The sequence below is a fragment of the Camelus bactrianus genome, chromosome 6, assembly GCF_048773025.1.
Source record: "Camelus bactrianus isolate YW-2024 breed Bactrian camel chromosome 6, ASM4877302v1, whole genome shotgun sequence".
NCBI lineage: Eukaryota > Metazoa > Chordata > Mammalia > Artiodactyla > Camelidae > Camelus > Camelus bactrianus.
In genome coordinates this window covers 91,660,916-91,684,892 of record NC_133544.1, presented here as the reverse complement: position 1 = coordinate 91,684,892, position 23,977 = coordinate 91,660,916, and the positions used below count along the sequence as shown (strand labels likewise).

Sequence of the window (23,977 nt, the reverse complement as noted above, 5' to 3'; positions counted from 1 at the left end):
AGTGGGTCCCACAAACATCGTTTCCTTGGATTGTTGAAAGGGTTCCACAGAAACTAAGATCCCATGGTTAAATAAGTTTTAACAGAGGGCTGAACAAAGCAATCAAGTCTATTTTTTTTTTCCTGCAGGACTTGTCAGAGCCTTTACAGAGCATTCTGTAGAACTAGTGTCCCCTAGAACACAGTTGGGAAACACTGAGCTCCATCAGGCCCCCCAGAGGAGCCTTTTTCTGCACCCAGACCCCTGCCAGCCCCCAGAGTAGGGCTTTCCAGACATCAGAACCCGGGCCAAGCCCAAGTGCTGCAGATCAGCCCTGCTGGGTATGTGTGAAGTGTTGGGTGACGAAAGGACCAAAATAATCTGTCAGGGGAGTGGGGGACTATGATGGAGTGTGGTAAGGCCTCTAATAATGGCTGGGTCAGAAGAGGAGTTGTTAACAATGCCAAGAGGGTCCATGAGGCCCCCCAGGCTCCCAAATAACATTACAGCCCCCACAAGACTTCATTTTGGAGGACAGAGGGGCGTTGTGTTTCCTGCAGGGGCTGCTCTTCAGGAACTGATGCTCCAACCCTCTCCTGGGCCATGAATTGAGCTGCTGATCCAAGCTCCCTCCCCCATTTCTGTGCTAATCCTCCAGCCCTGGACCCTTCTGTGCTCACACCAGCTTCTTTGAAGGTTTCATGGGCCCTTTGGGCAGCTTTATTGACACTTAATCACTAATGATGCAGGGTTTTTCCACCGTCCTCTCCACCCTTCTCCTCCTCCAGAGTAAGGCCTTGAGCCTCAGAAGAGCAAGTAAGAGACAAATATGATTTGCTGGGTGAAAGCTGGAAATGCTTGTGTATCGTGCTCAAACAACCGCTAATCCTCACTGAGCACGGACTGTGTGCCAGGCAGCGTGCTGGGTGCCTACCCACGTACAGTCCCCACAGTAACCCCAGGAGGAGGGGCTGTTTTACATCCCATTTCACAGATGGGCAAACTGAGGCACACAGCCGCAAGCATCACCCAGAAGATAGGTGATAGAGCTGAGCGTCGAACCCAGGCAAGGGGCGTCTGCAGGCCCTGCTCGGAGCCCCTCAGCTGAGCTGCCCCAGCCCACAGTCTCTGATCAGGAGCCTGTAGAGCTGAACTCGCCCCAGTCGCAGGTCTCCAGAGTCCAGGATGGCCCGGGGCGGCCAGCCTGGCTGCACAAAGACCCCCAGCCTGTAGAGACCATCTCCAGCAATCTCAGCGATTTCCCAGGCCCGCTGGCTTATTCCCCTGCCTTTGACCCCTTCCCTGCTGCAATCCTGGTCACCCGCAATTGGGAGGCCCTTACCTGCAGCTGGACAAGCCCTGGCCAAGGCAGGCCGTGGAAGCTAGAATTAGCTGTGCCATCAGAGACCCAGCGTCCGAAGTCCCCAGGGAGCTCCGGGCAGCCTCACACCATCTAATCTCTGGCCTTTCCTTTGCCCCCTGGACGGCAGGCCCCTCTGAAATCCTGGGCTTCCCCCTTGCTTCCTGACCGGCACCCCAATCCCTGAGGGACCTGAATAATGACTCACACAACCTGCTTCACCTCATCACCCCCAAGGGAACGGACCCTGATCCTTACACCTCCGGTCTCTGAAATGAGCACTGACAAGGGAGAGGAAGGCCAGGGGGTCTCACCGAGGCCTGTAGTGTGCCGGCCCGACACCCACGAGGTGCCATACTTCCTGCCTCACCGACTCAACCCACCCACTACCTGATGAGGTAACAGTATCACCATATTATAAATGCAGAAGTCGAGGCTCAGAAAGGTAACTTCACATCACAAAAGCCGCAGGTGAGAGGAGGACCCTAGTCCATGCTGCCATCGAGGATGCCATGGGGTTCCGACCATAATAACACCAGCAGTGGTGTTAACAAATGCAGATGTGACCCTGGAGGAGGTAACACCACCTCCATTTGACACCCAAACAGGGTAAGCAATGGGCTCGACCTCACTCAGCTGCTACAGATACTAACACTTAGCACGTACTGCATGCATCCTGCTCAGTGCTCAGCGTGCCTTATACATTTAATCCTCACAACACTATAAGACAACTACTATTATTATTCTCACTTTACAGACGGGGAAACTAAGGCTTAGCAAGCCAAAACCAATCACCCAGAGTCACTGCAGTAAATGCCTGCCCGGCAGCCGTGCCCCCTTCTTTCGCTGAACACTGTCATTTTGGAATGTGATGACTGGAACCACAGCAGCCATCTCACCACCATGAGGCGCTAGCACCACGATGAGCCAACATGCTGAGGAGAGCAGCCAGAGAGGTGGGAAGGACTGGGTTCATACGGTTCAAGCCCCTGATGTTATACTTTTTTGTTACTTGCAACTTAACAAGGAGAACATGAACCTGCATTTCTAGATTGTTTGAGTCTAAGCCCAGAGCTTGAATGCACCTCTAAAGAAGAGATACCAGGCTGTCAACCTATACAGACCCAAGGATGGTTTCCTCCCCTCAACCGTGAGCCTGCCTGGTTCAATCCTAAGTAGAGTGCACAAACCAGGGCCCAGGCCCAGCCTGGCCACCCAACCCTGATTCCAAGCCCCAAAAGACAAGGATCCCAGAAGGAGCCCTCAGCAGACACACCCCAGTGGAGGAAGGTCCTGGAGCCAGCCCCTGCCCCTTGGGAACCAAGTCTCGTCCCATTCTCCCTTCCCGCCGCCTTCCTCTGCCACTGCCCCATAAATCTCCAGTTTATTAATCCTTTACATGAAGCAGTCGGCATGGGGTCCTGATTTACTCCCTGTTCATAAAACACTGAGAAATTAAAGGTGGAAATTACCCAGAAGGACACAGAGCCTCCACTGGGGAGCCCCAGAGCAGTTCCTGGCCCAGAACCAGGCCCTCTCTGCCCTTCCCACCTTCCGAACTCAGGATCTGGTGATGTCATTGCCTCGTCCGCCCGACGGCCAAGAAGCAAGGAGGCTCTTCCCGACACGTACAACCTATTGACTCCTACTCTGCACAAAGCAAAGGGGTGTCACCGCCTTCCTGAAAACCCATTTCAGAGTCTCCTACTTTTTGAAGATTTTCCTCTACTTAAATCTCTTTTGCTGCAGACGGTGAGGGGTGTGGGGATCAAGTTTGATCAAGTTGGGGACCAAAAGTAGAGAGCTGATTAAAATAATCCAAATGCCAAAATATGTCACAAATCCAGAGACATGACCAGGAGGGAAAATGGAAACTTTGCATTAAATGACCTCACCTGCCCTGCTGTCTCAATCGTCCAATGTCATCCTCATTTCTCAAGCCTCTGAGGGCACCTCAATATCATTTCACCCCATCACTCCCCAAAACCCTCCAGAGACTCAGAACACTGATGTTGCTAAAATCAAGCAGAGCCTGGATCCTCCTAACAAAACCCTGCATGGTCTCAAGGCTCCCATATCTCACAGGACACCCCAAAACTGGCCGCCCAATCCCACCTCTTTCCCAAAAGTCAGGGAGAGCCACAAGCAGGCATCAGGGTCTCACGTCAAGGACAAGGACTAGTTCAGTATAACAACGTATCTTTAGCCCACCTACGTGCCAGGGACCGCGCTAGGTACTGAGTCCCTCTTTGACCAGGTCTCTGGTCCTGAGGCTGTCACTTTGGTTTTGAGGTTATAAGGCTTATAGAGCTATAAACCAGAGTGCCAAGGGGGAAGAAAAGGTCTCTTAGCCCAACAGAGGGAGGAGAATTCAGGGAAGGCTTCCTGGAGGAGGCAGTGTCTGGGCTGAATTTTGAAAGACAAGTGAGAGTCAGCCAGACTAAGGAAACAGGGAAGGGCACCGCAGTCAGAAAACAGCGTGAGCGGAGGCTCGGAGGTGTGTCGCAGCACCGCAGCACCGTGTGTTCTGGGGGAGGGGGTCTGGAAGCAGGTCTGTGTCACCAGAGCATAAAGTGCAGGGCGGATTATGGAGAGAGGATGAGAAGAGGCAGCTGGGCCTCGACTGCTGTGCTAAGGAGTTTTGACTTTATCCCGAGGGCAACGGGGAACCATTAAAAGGTTTCCGACAAGACAGGGACATGGTCCAGTCTGCACTTTAGAACAATCCCTTTGCCTGCCACGGGGAGTGTGGACTGGGTTGGGGGGAGACCACGAGCCAAAGATGGAGAAGGCTTGAGGCAAAGCAGGGGGCTGCTGAGTGAGGAGCAGCTCTTCATTCTGCGGGCACAAGCCACATCTGCCCTTGGTACTGTGGTCTGGATGGGACAAGGAAGCATGAGGGGGCAGCCTAGGGGCTCCGGGGTGGGGGGTTGGGGGGGAGGGCGTGGGAAGGGCTGCCCGGGAGAGAAGGAAAGCAACTCGAACCCCAGTCCTTTGGCCCGTGAGGGGGTCCCCCATGCGCCTCTGCACCCACCTGGCCACAGTGGCTCTTTGCAGAGAGCTCCCCCATCACCTCCAAGCACCACCACCCCCCGCCCCTCCTGCCTCTGCTCAGCCTCCAGCTCCTCTTCCTGCCCTAGGCTGGGGAAGAGGCTCTGCCCGTCCATGGTCTATGTCCTCCATGGGAGAGCAGAGGGGCAGAGGGGCGGAGTCAAGGGGACGAGCCCACCCCAACCCCCTGGGGAGAGGCTGGACTGCCATCCCCACCATCTCACACTTGAAATTCACTTCATACCTTACTCTCAGGCCCTCCATGTGCTGAACACGGCCACACCCCACCCACCGCCCGGTGCCCTCTTCCCTTGTGCATTGACAACACCACCCGGGTGCCCCCCAGCCGTCGGGGTCCTGCGCCTGTGTGCGGACCCCCGTTATGTCTCCTCACTGGGTACTGAGTCTTTTCATTTCCAGCTGATGCGATGTCTCGAGGCACCAAGTTTCCTTCATTCCTAGGGCTGGTGCTGCTCAAAGCCTGGTGGGAGAAACTTCCCAGGGACCGGGGAGACTCTGTGATGGGGTTTCCTTGTCAGAGTCCAGTTTGCCCTGAGAAGGTGTGTTTCCCGACGTCAGAGGGTCCAAAACCTCATCTCCTTCCAAATCACTCTCTCTGCCAAAAAAGACCACCAAGCTGCCAAAACAACAGCCTCAAAAGTGATGTTCTCGCCGTTCACCTCCAAAAAAGGCAAACAGTAAGCATGCCATCACCTGCAATTCTCGGATAATCCTGCAGAGTAGTGACTGTTGCTGCCATTTTACAGGTTAAGAAACTTGACTTGGAGAAGCTAAGCTGCTTACCCACGTCCCAGGCCTGGCTCTCCCAACTCTACTGTGCAGTCCACCGATGTGCAGAGAGGACCAAGTATAATCAGGTTGCAGCACCTCTCTGGCCTCAGTTTCCTCATCCGGAAAGTGGGATAACAGGAAGACCTCCCTCACAGCTTGGTGTGAGAAAACTGAATGAGGCCATCCATGGAGAAGCTGGCACAGGGTGCCCTCCCACGCACAGCCATCCTCCTGCTCGGCTCAATGCTGTCTGGAGGGCAGGCTGCCCTCCCAATGCTTCCTGCCTCCGTTGACTCTACAGCCCCTTCCTGGGGAGGGCAGGGAGAGGCACACTCCTGCATGATAAGTGAACCAATAAACGAATCTTTTTGCCTGGGTGGGTATAAATTACAGCAGGAAGCTTTTTGGGTTGGTGTCTTCTGTGGCATTAGAAGTATCATTAATTATGTATTAAGTGTTTGAAAGGAAAAGACGTCAGTAGCCTATAGGATGTATTTGCATAGTAATAGAGGATTATTAGATGCAATATCTATACTGAGGGCTACTGAGATTCAGGTCCCCAGCTTCTCAGGGCTGGTGAATTACAGCCACAAAAATCTCTGCCGTAGTAAATAATGGCATCCCAATTGCTGGAGGAACTCCCGATGCCTGCTGATGAGACGTGGGCAGCCGCCCAGCCAGGCTGAGGGGACAGCAGGACAGGACCTCGCGGCCCCGCTGCTGGGGGTCTGGTTTTCAGGGTGGGCGACCCCTCCCCCCAGCTCAGACCTGAGCTGGGCCAGAAACACCTGCCCGCCTTGGTCTGCAGATGCTCCAGAGAAATGCTGGAAGCTGCTTCCGAAACCTGGATTCTGCTAAAGACTTTTCTGCAAGTCCCTCTGGGAGTTAGATGCTCGAGTAAAAAGAAAATGCATGTGTTGCTTCTCAAACTGCAAGGGTGTGTGTCCCCTTTTAATGAGGAGATAGGGAAGGTTGGAGGAGAGCGGCTCCCACTCCTGGGAAGGTGAAGATCACCGAGCCCCCTGTAGTCAGGAGCCCAGGCTGCCCGAAGGCAGCAGAGACAGGATCCTACCAGAGCGGCAGTGACAAGAATAACAGGTGACGTTAAGTTAAGGCACGTTGACTGTGCGCCAAACCAGTTGTAAGCCCACTGCAGGGATTAACCCAACCCTCAGAGCAGCTCTGTGCGGCAGGTGTTATCACAACCCCATTGTACAGGTGAGGAAACTGAGGCACAGAACGACCTCCCCTAGATCGCATCATTGCTCCTCCCTCATCTCCTTCATGCGTTGACTTAAATGTCACCTTTTTACTGAGACCTTCCCTAATCACTCTGCTTAAAACTGCAATCCCATCCACACTCCACCACTCGTTACCTTGCCTGTCTTTTTTTCCGACATTACTTGTCAGCTTCAGATGTGCTCCATCAGCTACTAATTTTGTTTATAGGCTGGGTGTCTCCACTAGCATGTCAGCTCCACAAGGGCAGGGATTTCCGTCTGTTTGTCTCATATCGTTTGCTGCTGTATCCCCAGCAGCTAGAACAGGGTCTGGCACATGGCAAGTGCTCCATAAACATTTGTTGAATGAGTAGAGGTTGAGCCATCTGCCCAAGATCACCCCTAGATGGCAGAGCTGAGGTTCACGGCCAGGCACCCAGTGCTCGCAATCACTACCCCTCACCCAGGAAGGACCTTCTCTCTTATTAGGTCATATATGGGGGTTACAGAGGGACCCAGTCTCACCACTGCTGAATAAAACTCCACGGACAACAGTGATCTCTGAGCCTTCTCTGTTCCCCTGAACTGAGTCGGGAATGCAAGGGCTTCTGGCAGCGGCTCCCGTCTGACTTTTTGTGGACGAAGACAAGCAGACTTGAAGACAGACCCTCTCCAAATAACCCCTGTGTTATGGACTGAATGTTTGTGTCCCCCACTCCCCAACCCCCAAGATTCATATGTTGAAGCCTTAACCCCAGCGTGATTGTATTTGGAGTAAGGAAGTAATTAAGGTCAAGTGAGGTCATACGGGTGGGACCCTGATCCAGCAGGATTAGCGTCCTTAGACGAAGACTCACCAGAAAGCACTCCAGCTCGTTCTCTCTCTCTCTCTCTCTCTCTCTCCTCCCTCCCTCTCCCTCTCCCTCTCCTCCCTCTCCCTCCCTCGTCCCTCTCCCTGCTCTCCTCTCCCTCTCTCTCTCTCTCTCTCTCTCTCTCTCTCTCTCTCTCTCTCTCTCTCTCTCTCTCTCTCTCTCTCTCTCTCTCTCTCTCTCTCTCTCTCTCTCTCTCTCTCTCTCTCTCTCTCTCTCTCTCTCTCTCTCTCTCTCTCTCTCTCTCTCTCTCTCTCTCTCTCTCTCTCTCTCTCTCTCTCTCTCTCTCTCTCTCTCTCTCTCTCTCTCTCTCTCTCTCTCTCTCTCTCTCTCTCTCTCTCTCTCTCTCTCTCTCTCTCTCCCTCTCTCTCTCTCTCTCTCTCTCTCTCTCTCTCTCTCTCTCTCTCTCTCTCTCTCTCTCTCTCTCTCCTCTCTCTCTCTCTCTCTCTCTCCAACCTGTTGTGAGTGACCCACTACCCAGGAAGGGCCATGTGATCACATAGCAAGAAGGCAGCTGTCTGCCAGCCAGGAAGAGAGCTCTCACCAGAACCCAAAATTAGCCAGAATCTTGATCCTGGACTTCCAGCCCCCAGAACGGTGAGAGATTAATTTCTGTTGTTTTGGGCCCCCAGTCTCCAGTACCGTGTTATGACAGTCTGAGCAGACAAGCATACCCAGTCATTGCTGAGTGCTGAGTGGGTCTCTCACCTGCTCAAGAATGCTGACGGCTCCCCACTGCCTGCAGGGTCAGGGCCAGACTCCAGCACCTGGTCCTAACTGTGGATTAATTAATTGGCTAATGGTGGCTGAATCAGACCCGATTTAGGTGGCTCCCCAGACTTGCTCAGCCCCATCTGCCTCCAAGACCACCCATCTGCTACTTGTGCAGTGGAGAGATGGGCCGCCGCCACCATCTCAGCCTCCTCTGGGGTGAGGGCCCGGCTCTGGCACAACCTCCCCTGCACGCAAAACAGGAGCCATTGCAGCTCCAGTGCCCAGGTTCACTGCCCTGGACATAAGGAGGTGCTGGCTGTTCTCACTTCTGGACTCAGCTGAGGCACCACACCACAGGGCACGGGGTACGGCATCCCCAGTGGCTGCCCAGATGGGCAAGGTGATGTGACCCAGAAGTGCAAGGGAGTTACTGCCCCATGGGGAAAACTCGGACCAATGAGAGACTGAGATGCTGGCAGATGCCAGAGACTCTCTCCTTCCACCCTGAGCGAACTCTTCTGAGTCACACTGGTTCCATTTGGCTTAACCACAGACATCCTTCATGAGTAAGCAAGCAGCTTTCCTTCCTCGCGAATCTGTGGCTGGTCGGCATTTGCTCTTCCTCCTTTGTTGCCTCACTTCCCTTTTCCTCTCACTCTCCTTGCCCTGAGACTGCATCTCTACCTCCAGGAAAGCACTAGCACCAAGTCCGGCCTCCAGCTCTGTGTTCTGGGAACCCAAGATCTCCTCAGCCAAGGATGGCCCTTGGTTCCCAGCAGGGCCTTACCAAGAGTAAAGACTCAAAGAGAAGATGAGACACAAGAAATGAGATATTGCTGATCCTTTGATGGGGGACAGTGAAGACCCGAATCCTTGGAGACACAAAGAATCTCCTTCTTCCCTTGCTGCCTCTGCAAATCCTTCCACCCATGGGAAGGCGAAAGCAGCCCAGGTTCCGTGGGGACTTGACTTTCTGAAATACACAGAAGGGATTCAAGCCTGTTGCTAGCCTGAGGAGCATTTGATGAACAATTTATACTAGGGTGTAAAAGACATACTATGGAACCTCTGTTTTCTAATGGAGCCCACAAGGACTGGTGATGCTAACATTTACTGGGTCTTTATTATGTTTCCAGGCACTAAGCTAAGCCCTTTACCTGCATGTTCACTTAATCTTCACAACAACTCTATATATTACTTACTGTACTATTGTTACTGCCCTTTTCACAAATGAGAAAACGGGTGTTCAGACAAGTTAGGCAACATGCCAGAAACCACACAGGCAGGACTCAGCCCACATCTAAAGAGAGACTGTTGAGCACAGTGATGGCCCATAAGGAAAATTCTCTGGGGGTACAGACCACCTAAGGAAGCTTTTCAGGTCGGTATTTTCTGTGGCATTAGAAATATCATTAATTATGTACTAGGCAGGGATGTAATGCACACCATAATAAACATAATTAACACAGCTGTCTGTTACACATGAAAGTTGTTAACAGAGGAAATCCTAAGAGTTTCATCACAAGGAAAAAAACTTTTTTTTCTATTTCTTTAATTTTGGACCTATATGATGAGGTGATGGGTATTTACTAAATTTGTGATAATGATTTCATGATGTATGTAAATCAAATCATTATGCTGTGCACCTTAAACTGACACAGTGCTGTACGTCAGTGATACCTCAGTCAAACTGGAAGAAAATAAATAAAAATTATATATTATGTGTTTGAAAAGAAAAAATACCCTTTGCTCCCTCATTTCGCCCTGGCTTCAGGGTCCCTCCCCAGCCAGAAATGGATGTGGAGGTGCTGAAACATCCCAGGTGGCCCTTCCTCCCCCATCCCTGCCCTACAGGAGGAGGCAGTGGGGGCTTGAGAAGTAGGCCACAGGGCACCAGTTGGAGTGTATTTGTCTCTGGCTCTGATATGACTGAGTGGGCTCTGGCAGGAAGCAACTACCCGTGGCGTAAGAAAATCTACCCCCAACTGCTCCTCCCAGGGTCCCAGGGCCTCTACCCACCCAAGCAATCCCTCTGCTCCATGGAGGGAAAAACAGAGGTTTCTGGACTTTCATGCTCCCCCAGACCCCTAGTTCTGAGACGGAGTTCTGGACCAAAAAGAATAGAAGAAAAAGCAGCATTTCTTAATATAATGACCTTCGAGCAGAGCAACTCCATTTTACCTTGAAAACTGCAGAACTGAAAGCAGTCTATGCAGATCGTGCAAATGATATGCATATAATATGCAAATACAAATGCAAATGATCCAGGGCCAGGCCAGGGCTGAGGGAGGGAGCAGGAGGGAGACAGAGAGCAGTTAGGACCTGGGTCAGGAACCAGGTGAGGGCTTTGGGTGGGAGCACCTTAGAGAGGACCCCAGGTGGACAGCACTGTGACCCTTCGCAACCCCGTGGGCTCCTGCACTACACTATACACATGGGGACACGCACTCATACACAGAACCGTCGCCACACCGACGCACACATTAAAACACATAATCATGCTGTCATGAAACACTGACATACAGACACCCAGCCATTCACGGACACACAGACTCCCATACAAACCTACCCACTCCTCCACATGCTGGAAAACGCACACGTGGATGAAAGCAGACACATAGGCCATCAAACACTCACAGAAACACACCAACACAGACACAAATACTGATGCACTCATCTTGGCGCTGACCCAGCGCAGCCAGTCAGATAAATCTGCCTGGAAAAGAAAGAATTCCAATATTTCCTGACAAGGAAAAGGAGGCCCAGTAAACAGCAGGAAAGAGAGACCCATCTTCAGATGGTACAGTGATCCCCTCCCCCTCCCCCAGCAGAGGCTTCCCTGTACACCCTGGGGCACAGACATCACCGCCAGTTCCTAACTCTTGCCCCTCGTGGTCCCCCCCAGCCTGTTGTTAACCTCTGGCTTCCTCAGAGCCACTCCTGCCCTCCTCCATCTGGCCCTTTCATCGCTTCAGCTGGGGCGCGCTGTCTCATGCAACCTCACATTAATTCTGGCCTTTGTATAATCTAATTTGGAAATCTACAGGGGGAAGAAGGAAATCATTTCTTTCAACCCAAATGGGAAACAAGGCTGGATTTTCAGTCATTGCCCATCTCTGGGTGAATGGTCACACTAGAAAAATGACTCTTCCCCCAAAAGAGTATACAAACTTTAAATGCCAGACTGCCCACCCCTTTGTATACACACACACACACAGAAAAAGAAATGTGCTTTTCAGGGCGAAGAATGAATGAGATTTCTCGATCCCTGCCATTAACTCACCGTGTCATTTTGGGCAGGTCACCCACCAGCCCAGGGTCTCAATTTCCTTATTTGCCTCATTTGAGGGTTAAGATAATTCTCAAGGCCCCTTGCCTCTCCCGCCTTCCACTGCCCTGATAGCACCAGAGTCTGAGGCTGGAACTTGCCCTGTGGTGTTCCCCAGAACTGTCCCCTGACCTTGGGGATTCACCACTAATGCTGGGATCTGAGAAGGGCTAAGGCCTGGGCCCCTCCAGGGAAGGATAAGCCACACCCCCAGGGTCAGGATTCACCCATCACCCCCAGCTTCTGTCCTGCCGACCTGAAACACTCTGTGTCCCCCTGGGAGCCTCAGAGGTTCAAAGGGAGGTCAGCTTGGAACAGGGGTATCTTAAGATATAATAAGGCTGTGATATCGGAGCGAGCAGGAAGAGTTGCAAAATGCCACATTGAGGGTTTTTAGTGTATTTTAGGGCCTCAGACTCTCTTTCCAAATCAATATTCATGGGGATAGGCATGCCATTTATTTGCATATGTAGATTGTTGCTCATCCACTGCAGGATAAAAAAGTTTCGGGGTGTTTTTATTTATTGTATTTAATTTTAAGCTTGGATGATAAACCAGTCAAGTCCAGCTGGGGAAGGGCAGCTTCCAAGCGCAGGAGTGGGTTTTAAATAATCTGTGCTCTGAGGAAAGGTGGGTCCTAGATACACAGGAATGAGTCACCCTGACCCTGACTAAACAGCAGAATTAATTCCAGGTCAGCCCTTCCCAGGTCATCCCATGAAGCCCTCACCACGGGAAGCCTGGCCATCTCCCATGGCCCCACACAAGCCTCTGGTAAACCAAGCCCACCACTGTCGCTCCAGGTCACCAACGAGAGGCAGACACAGGTTCAGGGTGTGACTCTGGGCAAGGCACTTGAGCCCCCGTTCTGAGGACAATAACCTGCTTTGCCAAGTTGTTGTAAAGTACACACTAGTTATAGAGATGCGTGGTGGTGATGGTCACACAACATGATGAAGCATTTAATACCAGTGAAATATACATTTCAAAACAGTTAAGATGGGAAGTTCTACGGTATGTGTATTTTACCACAAGAAAAATACAAATTTTAAAAACTCCAAAACTTGAAAATAAATGCACCAAAAAAAGTGTTTGCTAAAATGTGAAGCCTTAATGAAGGTAGCCATCGTTAAGGCATCTTCTCTCCTGGGGTAACTGGCAACTCCTCCCCGGAGCCTTCGGGGAAGGCTCCATTCCCTGCCACTGCCAGCCAAAGCCGCCTGAGGCTCTGAGAACCGTCATCCTGCTCTTCCCTGGCTTCACTCCTCTTCTCTGCACCAAGCGACACTTTACTCCACCAGAACGCTGTGAGTCCACCGTGAGAATCTCAGAGGCTCCCAAATTACTCCAAAGTCCTTATACTCACATCAAAGTGCCCTGAAACCTGGTGAGGGTCTGTAGGGAGGGAGGCAGTGAAGCCTTGTAGGAAGTTCAGGGGGCTCTGCTGACCTGGATGGAATCCAGATGCTGCCAACACCCAGTGGGACCTTGCCTGCTCAATCTCTCTGAGCCTCAGCCTTCTCATCTGCACAATGGAGCTAATACTATTCCACCTACCTCTTGGTGCACAACAAACGCTCAAAACATGGTGGCTAGTATTAGGATTGCAGAGCAGTTAGCCGCAGTTCCAGCATTAACTCTCCCACACCGCTAGGGGCGCTGTCTCAGAGCACACAGCAGCTGTTCTCAAGCAGGGATTCCTTAGGCAGGTAAGTACTGATGTGTTTTCCTTTCGGTGACCGAGCGCTCCCACTCAGTCCCTACCAGCTTTGCGTCAGCATCTGTGGTTGCGCTAGAACTAAACAGAGCCCCTTTAATTGTGAGCTAATGAAAAAAGATGGCAGCCTCACGCACAAATGCTTTTGTGCCAAGTGCTGGCCAGATGACCCTTCAGCATGTTGTAGGAACAAAGGTTTCACAGTGGTTCCAGCTAAGAAGAGCGGTAGGAGAGTTGAGGTCACCACAGAGCACGTGGTGGAAGGCTCATGTAGCAAGAGGTAATTTAGTCTTAGCACAGTGGCGTCTATTACAGTAAATTAACATTGTTAATCTGAACGTTATTGGCTCCGTAGTCTACATTTATAAACTTATCTGGGCTCTAAGATTGTGTATGAGTTATAAGCATAAGTTGATTATGCCTGGTTTTGTATTTATCTTTTTAAATATTATTATATTAATAATTTCAGACAATATCGGAGGTCTGTGGGAAGAATTTTCCCCCTTTAAAATGGAACCATCTGTACATTTTTCAAGTTTTAAAACCACTGGTATATAGATAAACAAGTTTATACTCTACAGTACAGGGAAATATATACAAGATCTTGTAGTAGCTCACAGTGAAAAAGAATATGAAAATGAATATATGTATATTCATGTATGACTGAAAAATTGTGCTGTACACCAGAAATTGACACAACATTGTAAACTGACTATAACTCAATAAAATTAAAAATAATAATAATAATAAAACCATCGGTCTAAAATTTAATGCAGAGACCAACCTGGGGAGTAGCTAGAGTCCCTAAAAATCAGGTTCATTGTCCATTTTCTTCTACAGTGGATGGGAAGAGGGGAAGCTGGGCAGAGAAGAAACTGTAATAGGCAAAGGTTAAGTGATTTGCCCAAGGTCATTCATAGGTCAGTCTCCGCACTCAGGATTCCTATCTTGGATGTCAGGGAAGTCTCTGGAATCTTCAGTAAATTCCCTCCTCCTTTACTCCCAAAACCTCTTATTCCACTTTGACTGAACAATAAAGGCTAATAAAGAAGAGGCTTTCTCTGCATCCCAGCTCCTCTCCCTCCCACCTCAGCCGAAATTGCATCCAAGTCCTGAGGAAAGGTGGACTCCTCTCCCAGTTCCAGGCGGAGGCTCATGGAGGTTCCCAGCACAAAGTGGTCCAAGATTGTCCAGAAGAAAAGATTTCCTGTCTACTGTGAAGGGTCCATGGATATAGCGTGAAGAGGGTTCCACCCACAGATCTCTGCAGAGCCCACCCCTTTCCCACCTCTGCCACCAGCATCACCAATAGGTAGACACTGAGCCCAGCCTGGTGCTGGCTCCTGGGGAGAAGGCATAAGTCAGTTTCAAGGAGCTGGTCTGTTAGGGAGGTGAGGCCCACACAGACAGAGCCCAGGTGACAGAGAACCAGCTAGCAGGAAATCAAGAGCTCGGCTGTGCAGTGGAGAGGAGGGAGATGGAGGAACTCAGAAGGGAGGTAGATCAATGAGCGATGGCTGAGATGGAGGCCCCCTAGCGGGTGGCGGACCAGAGCTGAGCTGTGAAGGCTGAGTGGGACCTGGCTGAGTGGAGGGAAGTGGTCATTTCAGCCAATGGCAACAGCTGTGAGAAGGTGACTGTGTCCCTGAGACAGTGAAGAAGCTGAAGATGAGCAGCCCTCACCTCCTACCAAACTCCCCTGCTTCTCCCCACTGCCGCCTTCCCGCTCATCCTTGGACTTACCACAGGAATTCTCACCTCAGGGCCTTTGCACTGCTATTCCTGCTGCCCAATGCCCCCCACCCCCAGATATTCCCATGGCATCCTTCCTCTCAGTCAATGCTCAAATGTCACCATCAGGGAGGCCTTCCCTGACCACACTGTGTAAAACAGCAGCAGCCTATCACCATATATATCTCTTTACCTTGCTGTTTTTCTTCATTGCAGCAAGTGCAAAGTATATATCATGTGTTCATTTTTTACCACCTGTCTCCCCTCGCTTCAATGCAAGCTCCCTGTAGGCAAGGGCTTTGTTTTGTCCCCTGCTCTATCGAGCATGTGCTCAGTGATCAGTATTTACAGAATGAATAAATGAATGAATGAGAGGAAAGAAGAATGCTATCAAGAATGGAGTCATAGCTCCTGGAAGGAGCAGAGACCTCCAACAGACCACCTTCCTGTTGATATGTCAGAGACACAGAGACACAGAACAGGGGTGGTGGCAGGGAAGGGTGGATGGATACGAAGGATCGCATGGTCATAAAGGAAGGGCAGAGGAGTTCAGGAAACCTGGCTCAGATCCAGGTTCAGATCAATCAGAACCTCAGCGTAATAGAGGAAGGTCTTCAGGAAAGAGTCGTGGTAAATATCAGTGTTTTAAGAAGTCCCCAGTATACAAAAAGGGTCTGAGTCTCACTAGAGACAGGAGACAGAAGGAGGCAGGGGACACAGCAAGTAGGGAAAAGAGACTGGGAGAACAGGGCACCTACAGGGTCGGGAGGACGTCGGGAAGATGTATGAAACGCAGCACAGAGGAAAGAACTTGACCTTGCCCTCGCTTTGCCTCCCGCTGCCAAGTGAGCCTGGCACGTCATTTAACCTCTCCCAGCCTCCGCATCTTCATCTGTAAAATGAGAACAATAATCCTGCCCTCACAGGGTAGTTACAAGTTTGAGTCAAAACAGTTCCTAAAAATCACCCACAGTAGTGCCTGGCTTGCAGCCTGCAGGCATCCATCAAATTGAGTCCCTTCTCCAAATTGAGATTAGGGAAAAAAAAGGTGAAGATTAACTGGCTTTTCAGCGGGGAGGGTATAGCTCAGTGGCATAGAGTGTGCTTAGCATGCACGAGGTCATGGGTTCAATCCCCAGCACCTCCATTAAATAGATAAATAAACCTAATTACCTCCCTGCCCCACAGACAAAAAAATTATTTTTTTAACTTTTAAAAAGATTAACTGGCTTTTCAGGTAAATGACCTTATTTAGCCATTCCTGTAATTGTTAACTCAATAAATATTCACTGAAGTGCCACATGTTTGCAGGTCACCACACTGGATACAAAGGATCCACTCCGACCACATCTCCGGTCACAATGGTCTTACATCCAATTGGGAAGATGAGGAATGTGCCAACAAAATGCTGAACAATGACTCCAGAGCATGGTACTAAGTACCGAATCTGTGGTGTAGGCATTAATTGCTACAGAAGTTCAGGGGAAGGAGAGATCGATGCTTCAAGATCACCATGGGCTCCTGTGGTCGGGGAAGGTCTAATGAGGATGTAGCTCTAACACAGAGAGGGTGAAGAAAAGGGTGGTTTGGCTTAAACACAGAGAAAAGCAGAACTTGAAGCAGAGTCAGACGTAGTACTGAGTCCTGGCAGGTAAGGATGGGGGGAAAGGATGCAGGCAGGTTGTAGAGACTTCCAGATGTCCATTTGAGGGACTTGAGCTTCATGCAGGAAGTAGCGTGGGGAAAAAAAAAGGTAACAAATGGATGTTTTAGGATGATCTGAAGGAGGGAGGTATGAGAGGCTGGGAAATGGCAGCTCACGCAACGTAATGTGTCTGCAGCAAGGATTCTAGACTTCTTGCCACCTCTGCACTAGAATTACAGATGACCTTATTTGCAAGCCCCAAAGACAGCTCTTGTAGGACATGTATGTCCCCATGACCCCCAGGCACTGTCCCCCTGGGGCTGGGAGATCAGAGCAGGAGGTGGAAAGAGCCTGAACAAAGGGCATGTCTCATGCCAGGAAGGAGGACTCGTACTCAAGAAACACGATGAAGACAAAACAAAGTCAATGCTTGAATATTGGGAATAGAGGGAGGAGGCAGGCATCAGAAGTGTTGCTAAGGTTTTGAGCCCAAGCATCCAGGAAGACAGTGCTGCCAACAACAAAAATGAAGAATCCAGAAGGGCAGATGGCTTGAGAGGTGGGAAGACATTAGATTTCATTTTAGGTGTATAGATTTTATGATGGCAGCCAGACATCCTAATAATAATAATAATTGATAATAATATCTAATCGGCAACTGAAATGTAGTATGAAAGATGGAGATTGAGTGATGTTTGAATCATCCAGGAGTGGAAACTGGGAATGCCAAGACTGGTAAAGAAGCCACTGTGATGTGCCTCTCAGAATTGCAACTGACTATATTTGGACTGTCAAAGACATTGTTTGTAGAAATAAGATCTCATCTTGGGCTAACAATCCCATTTCACCACTGAGAAAAGGAAAGCAAGAGGCAGCAAGTTGTGCAGAAGGAGCTCATAACCCATCTACACTAAGATGCTGGAGTTCCAGTATGCACTATGAACCACCTCCTCCAGGAAGTCTTCCCTAACTGCTGTGGCTCCCACTGAAGTCATGCTCCTCCTACCATGGTTGGTCTGCAAATCATAATTATTTATTCACTCTCTGGTTCCGTTCTCTGATTATTTGATAGTCTACGTGGTCTAGTCCTCACACATCTTCTGCACTAGATTACAATTCTTTGAGGGCAGAGATCAAATCTTCCAAAAATCTTCTACTCTGCATACTAATCAAGTGCAGTTATTGAGTTAATTCAGATTTATCTTCCCAATAAATCCTCGTTGCACAGATGAGCAAACTGAGGCACAAAGAAGTGAAATACTTCGCTTGGGGTCAGTCACAGGGCTGAAAAGTAGAGAGCATTGAAACTCAGGTCTTAAACTCTATAGCAGCTACTTTGGGCTGCTCCTTTCTTTTTTCCAAAAGCATCCTAATTTTTTCCCTCTCTGAGGCCCAACACATAAATCAAGATTATCCTAGGCCAAGTACGATGGTGTCCTTCCCTTGCCTGTGGCTGGGTCATGCCTGAACACGTGACTCACAATTTCAGCCAATGAGACACAAGGGAAAGTCCACTGAGGGGCTTCTGGTAAAGGCTCGCTTCCTGGCTTCTCTGCCTCTGCATATTATTCTAAGGGTGCAATGCCCGGAACTGTTGCAGCCATCTTGTGACCTTGAGACCAAGAAAAAGATGAAAAGAATCTGGATCTTGGATGATGCCGTCAAACCACCATAAGAACCAAGCTTGGGGCAGGTAGCCCACACCTGTTGTAACGGGAGGTACTAAGGGCCTTATTGTTTCAGCCAGTGGAGTTCACGTTTTCTGCTACTTGCAGCTCTGACTGATACCCATTCCAGTCAAGGGCTCTTGTCACTACAGGTGCCTGAGGCAAGCATTATGGGAGATACAGAACAAGTACAAGTCCTGGTCCCTGCCCTCACTGTGCCTTTCCCAAGACTGGACACTCAATAATTTGATTAACTGATTCTGCCTTTGCCCACCAGTTACAGGCAATATATTCCCTGAAGGCATCTTCCTTCCCTTTACTCAGCCTCACTGATTATCTCAAAGTTTCAGCCTCACATGACTGTAGTCTCAACCAACCAGGTTCTTCCCCATCGCCTCCCCCAACCTCTAAGGATCAAACTAAAAGCAAGGGACTTGCACTTGCCCAGGGAGACCATCAGCCAAACTCCGCACTCCTAAATATTTGTTGTTTGAAAAATGTCTTTCTCAATTAGATCTCACCCAAATGTTTGAGAGTCAGGCTGAATTCCAACTTCCTGCTCCAGAACAGACATGTTGAGCCTACATAATTACTGCAGCCAGCTTTATTTGCTATAAAAACATAGATTTTTGCTCCTTCTCGACTGTAAAATAATCAATAAATAGAATCCAGATGAAAAATGCCAGCATTTAGGAGAACAACTCTTTTATGGTTCTTTTCTTTTGGGCCTAATTAACACATAGGGGATAAAATGTGCTGTTATATTTCCCCAACCAGCTAAGGTGAAACACAAACTCTCCTTTCCTCCTGCTGAGATGCAGCTTCACACCAGAAACACAGATGAAACAGACGGACACTTTCAACACATTCTGAATTGTTCCACAAACAGAGCTGTAAACCTGTGAGGTGGACTTTCTCCAACCCCCCCCCCACTGTTCACATTGGCTGTTCAATTTTTTTCTCTGTCCCCTAAGAACACATTGCATAGTTGCTGTCAAATGAAACAAAGATAGTCCCGTTAGCAGGAGAAGCAATCTCTCTGACTTTCTTTCTTTTAAAAGAAGACGTGCCTTTTTGGACAATGACCACCCAGGCTATGAAAGTTTCATGAGGGGCTCTTGGAGTGGGTGACACCTTTTCAATTACAACGCTGCTATAATAAACCCCTACAGAGCCACAGGGCATGGAGTCTACATCCAACACATGACACCTATTTATTCTGTAATTATATTGCGATATATTCTCTCTGTGTGTGTACTGATGAAGATAAAATATTCTTTTAATTCTACGGCTTCCTAGGGGGCTGGGGGGAGAGGATCATACACAGGCAAATCCTGGGAGTTCCTAGAGCTAAATTACAGCCTTTGTTCCAGGATCCCTCATTGCATAATCTCAAGAAAATCACTCACTTTTCCTTGTTCTACCACAGTGGTTCTCTCAGTGTGGTCCCGGGACCAAAAACATCAGCCTCACCTGGGAACTTACTAAAAATTCAAATTACTGGGCCTGCTGCGGACCCACCCACCAAATCAAAAACTCTGGGTTGGGGGGTGCGGTGGACGACACAGCAATCTGTGTTTAAACAAGCCTTCCACATTGAAGTCTCAGAAGCCCTCATCTACAAAACAGAAAGGTAAGAGCACCAGTGTAAATGGAATCAGGGATGGAGGACACCTAGGCTTCTTTTTCAATAGCTGTCCCAATCTGCAGAGTCAGGGCTCCATTTACCCATCTGTACAATGGGGCTACGGAGTTTCACCAAGAAGCCGTGGATGCTGGAATTTAAGAGGTACGTGGTTACCCAGCACCAGTCTCTACGGATACCTAGCAAGATCACAGTTGCCAATACTCACCAGCTCCCTCCCGCCATACTCTGACTGGTAGAAGCTCTGCAGAGCAGTCTTCCAATGCCATAGTTAAGGTCATCATTGCAGCTGCCTCTGGGTTACCCTTGGCAACCAGACACTGGGGTCATGGAAGCCCACAGAATCTCCAGATTTCATAGCCAGTAGCTTCAAGATTTTTAACCTCAGAGCCTTGAACCACTAGAGGGGAGGCTCAGGACTGTTTCTGTTATATTGTCCCGATTCAGCACTTCTTCAGACCTCTTTTGTGTATTTACCTCCACTCTTCAACTGGACTTTAAGCCTGTGGAGGATGACACCTAGCATGTCAGCATCCTGAGGTCTGGGACTCTGTCTGACTGCCTCATGCCTGTCTCCCCAAGGCCTAGACCAGTGCCTGGCCCAAAGTAGGAGCTCGAGAACTGTTTGTTGACAAAATATTCCTAGCACAGTAAATGCCCTGCCCAGAGTAAATCCAGTAGTAAGCCCCAAACCTTCTTGTATCTAAATTCTAAAAGTTATGGTTGAGGGGATGGGGGTATATCGCTCAGCGGTAGAGTGTGTGCATAGCACACGCAAGGTCCTGGGTTCAATCCCCAACAACGCTATTAAAAAAATAAAGAAGTAAAATTATGGTTGGGAAGAGGCAAAGAAATATTTGAAAGCCAGGGAACAGGAAGAGGGAAGAGGAGAAGCAAAAGCCTGAATATCTCCCAGCTGGAGCTCATGTGGTGCTGACCTCCCAGACAATTGCTCACCCTGGGTCTAGAGCTGGAAGACCTCTGGGCCAGGCTCTGAGCTTGAGTTCTTTTTTATTTTTTTAATTGACGCATAGTCAGTTTACAATGTTGTGTCAATTTCTGTTGTACAGCATAATATTTCAGCCATACATATACATACATGTACTCCTTTTCATATTCTTTCTCATTATAGGTTCCTACAAGATATTGAATATATTTGCCTGCTGGGCTTGAATTCTAAGCAGCTGGTCTTCTAACTGCCCTAGTGCTTCTCGCTCAAAGGCTAAATTCCCTTTGGTCCTGACTCTGCTGTCCTTGGACCAGCCTCGTAACCTGTGGTGAGCTTTCCTACCACCCGCTTAGTGACTCAAGCCTTGTGCTCACGATCCTTTTCTCTCAGTCAGAAATCTATCCAGGAGCCAATTCCAAATCCTCGCTTCTCTAGGGACTATCCCTAACCCTGCCCTGTCTGAACATGGTTTGACTTGAGAAGCCAAGGTACTCTTGGCTGCAAAACAGTGGCTGCTCTTTCCCTGTGGGTTGCACTTTATGGGTGGGGGCCGTCTTAAGAGCTCTCTTTACCTCCAGACTTCAGATCAGGCACAGGAATAGTTTGCAACAAACTCTCACCTAAATGATTTACCCTGGGAAATGATCACAGCACAGCACCTAACAAGAGGCCAGTCAGTCCTCTAACTCTGACTTCACACGCACCCAGTCCTCCAGCCTGCAAAGGGCGTAGAGCCGCCTGGCTGGGAACACTTGCCACATGCTGAGAAAGTGGTTAGGACAGCAAAGAGTACTAGAAAAAGCCCTGAACTAGGAGTTCGGAGACCTGGTTTACATTCTCTTCCACTCCTAAGCAGCTCTAAGCGAATCCTTTCACTTCCCTGGGTCTCCACCTGCTGTTCTGTGAGATGGGAGTAAGCGGTGGAGACTGCAGTCGTGGACCCTGAATTGCCAGCGGCTTAAACAACATGTGAGCAACGGAGAGAGCTGGTGCGTGGTGCGCACCAAGGAAAACCCGCCAAAGGAGCTGAGGTTGGAGTGCTCGTAGATGGTCGACTCAGCGCCCTCGCGGGACCCCGCCTAAACGGCAGGGGGCAAGGGCCGAGGGACTCTCTCCACAAAGCCCCCATCTCTCGGTCCCACTAAACCTTCTCTAAACCTTTCAAGAGAACCTCTCCAACAGCACACCAACAAAGAGGGCTGCGAAGCCGGGGTCTCGCTGGCTCTGCGGAAGCCGCTTGGGGCTGAGAATCCGGCCTCCCGGACTCCAGGAGCAAGAGGACGCGCGTCCCCGGCAGGCGGCGAAAGCCCCGGCCAACCTTCGCTCGCCACCACCTGGCCGGGGCATTAACCCCTGCTTTCCCAGCAGAGGGCGGAAGGGGCGCTGATGCCCGGACTAGAGTACCTTGGTCACGGCGAGCTAAGAACGGCCGGAAGCCCAAACGACCCAAAGACCTCCTCCAACCTGCTGGAGGCCCTGCTCTCTGTGTTCCCGGGGGAGTGGGGACGGAGCGGGAGATCCTGACGCGAAGCCACTCTGAAATATTTCTCTAGGGAACACGACCACATAAGAGGGCGTCAGACCGGCCTCGCAGCGTGGGCTAGCGGGGACGGATCCCGAGAAGCGGCGACCGAAGGATGGAGCCGGGGAGTCTAGGTCCGGGATTAAAAGCCAGAGCTCAGGGGCTCGGGGAACGGTCAAACTGAGGCTCTGCGCTCCTAGGTTTCGGTCGGGTGAGAGCTCCGTCCCTCTCACGGACCTTGACCCCGCGACGAAGGATTTTGCACATTTTAGTCGTATTTTTTTCTAACATATTAGCAAAATTAACCCAGTCCAGGAGGAAAGCGGCTGTGCTCCACGGCTCCAAGGGGCCACAACCACCAACCACTCCCCGACCTCCAACACCACCAACACCACCGCCCAAGGGTGGGCGAGAAGTTGGGAACTTCGGGACCGCGCTCCAGGCGCGCACTGGAAGTGACTCGCTCCTCTTAACTTCGGGAGCAGAGGTCGCCGCCGAGGGCTGGAGGGACGTCCGGGGAGTCGACCCAAATGTCGGGAGTCCCAGACTTCCCTGAGGAGAGTCGGGGCGACGAGATGAGAAAGAAAGGAAGTACGTTCCCGCTTCCAAAATGCAAAAGTGCGCACGGCACCGGCCGGGGCTCGGCGGCGGCGAGGCGCACCGCTGGCCACCGCGGGAGACCTGGCCGCGCCCCGCAGTCTCTGCGGCCGGACCTGGCGCGCACGGGGCGGCTCGAGGGTGGGAGTCCCCAGACTGAGGGGCGGGCGGGCGCCCTCCCTGAGAATGCTGCGCCGCGCCGCTGCGCTCGGGTCTTCCCCCGCCGCGGGCGCTGCGTCCCGACTGCGGCCAGAGAGCCCTCGCCTGCCCACGCCGAGGCGCCCCACGTCCGGCCCGGACCCCTTCGCGTTTTCCCGGCGCTCACCTCCTCCTCCTCCTCCCGCGCCAAACTCGGCTTCCGCAGCCCAGACCCCGGCAGGGCAGCGGGGATCCACGGAACCGGTGGAAAGTTAGTCGCGGGGGTGCAAAGCCCCCTCCCCGGGATCAGAACCCCCGACCCCCGACTCCCTGAGCCCCTCAGTGCTCCAGGGCTCCGCGTCCTCGCCGTCCCCGCCCAGCCACCTACCTGCTTCGCGAGCGGCACGCCCGGGGCTCAGCCGGCCGTTCGCAGTCCTGTGGTCCGGAGCCCGAGCCGCGCCGGAGCGGCGGGCAGGAGCCGGAGCTGCGGGCAGCCCAGAGTCGGGCGGCGGGCGGCGGGCGGCGGGCACCGCGAGCGAGAGAGCGAGCCGGCGGGCGGCTGGAGCCGCGGAAGCTGCTGCTGCCGCCGCCGAGCCAGCAGCCCCCACCCGCTCCGTCCCTCAGTCCCTCCCTCTCTCGTTCCCTCCCAGCCTGCCTCCTCCCTGCTCGCAGCTCCCTCCCTCCATCCCCCACCCCCCACCCCGTCTTTTTTTTTTCCTTCTCCCTCTTCGGTCCTTTCAGACCCTGCTCGCTCGCTCGCTTGCTCTTTTTGTTATCTTTCAGTCCCTCTCTGCAGCTTTCCTTTGGTTTCCTTTTTCTCCAGTTCAACCTTTCCCAGCGTCTCTTGTCACCTCCCTATGTTCTTTCACTCGTTTCTCTCCGTTTCCTCTTTTCTGTCTCTAGCCCCTCTCTGTTTGCTATTTTCTCCTCCTTCTAACCATTTTTCTTCTCTTTTCTTTTCTTTTAATTTGTTTTTGTTGTCTTTTTTTCTCCTCCTTTTAACCTTTTCCCGTCTCTGCTCTCCTCTCGCATCCCTGTTCCTTCGGATGGGTG

The 23,977-nt window shown here is 51.0% G+C and overlaps 1 protein-coding gene across 9 annotated transcripts in view; it reads right to left on the bottom strand.

Annotated features, from left to right (window-relative positions):
• The window catches only part of MEGF11 (multiple EGF like domains 11), a 332,801-nt gene extending 309,253 nt beyond the window's left edge, over positions 1-23,548 (bottom strand). For 6 of the 9 annotated variants that reach the window (XR_012507744.1, XR_012507745.1, XM_074366294.1 and 3 more), the window contains exon 1: positions 23,313-23,547. The gene's annotated coding sequence lies outside the window, so the exon portion shown is untranslated. Of the gene's footprint in view, positions 1-23,312 lie in introns of all 9 variants that reach the window. The other 3 variants (XM_074366296.1, XM_074366295.1, XM_074366300.1) reach the window with 1 other exon arrangement.
• Between the last annotated feature and the right edge of the window lie 429 nt (positions 23,549-23,977).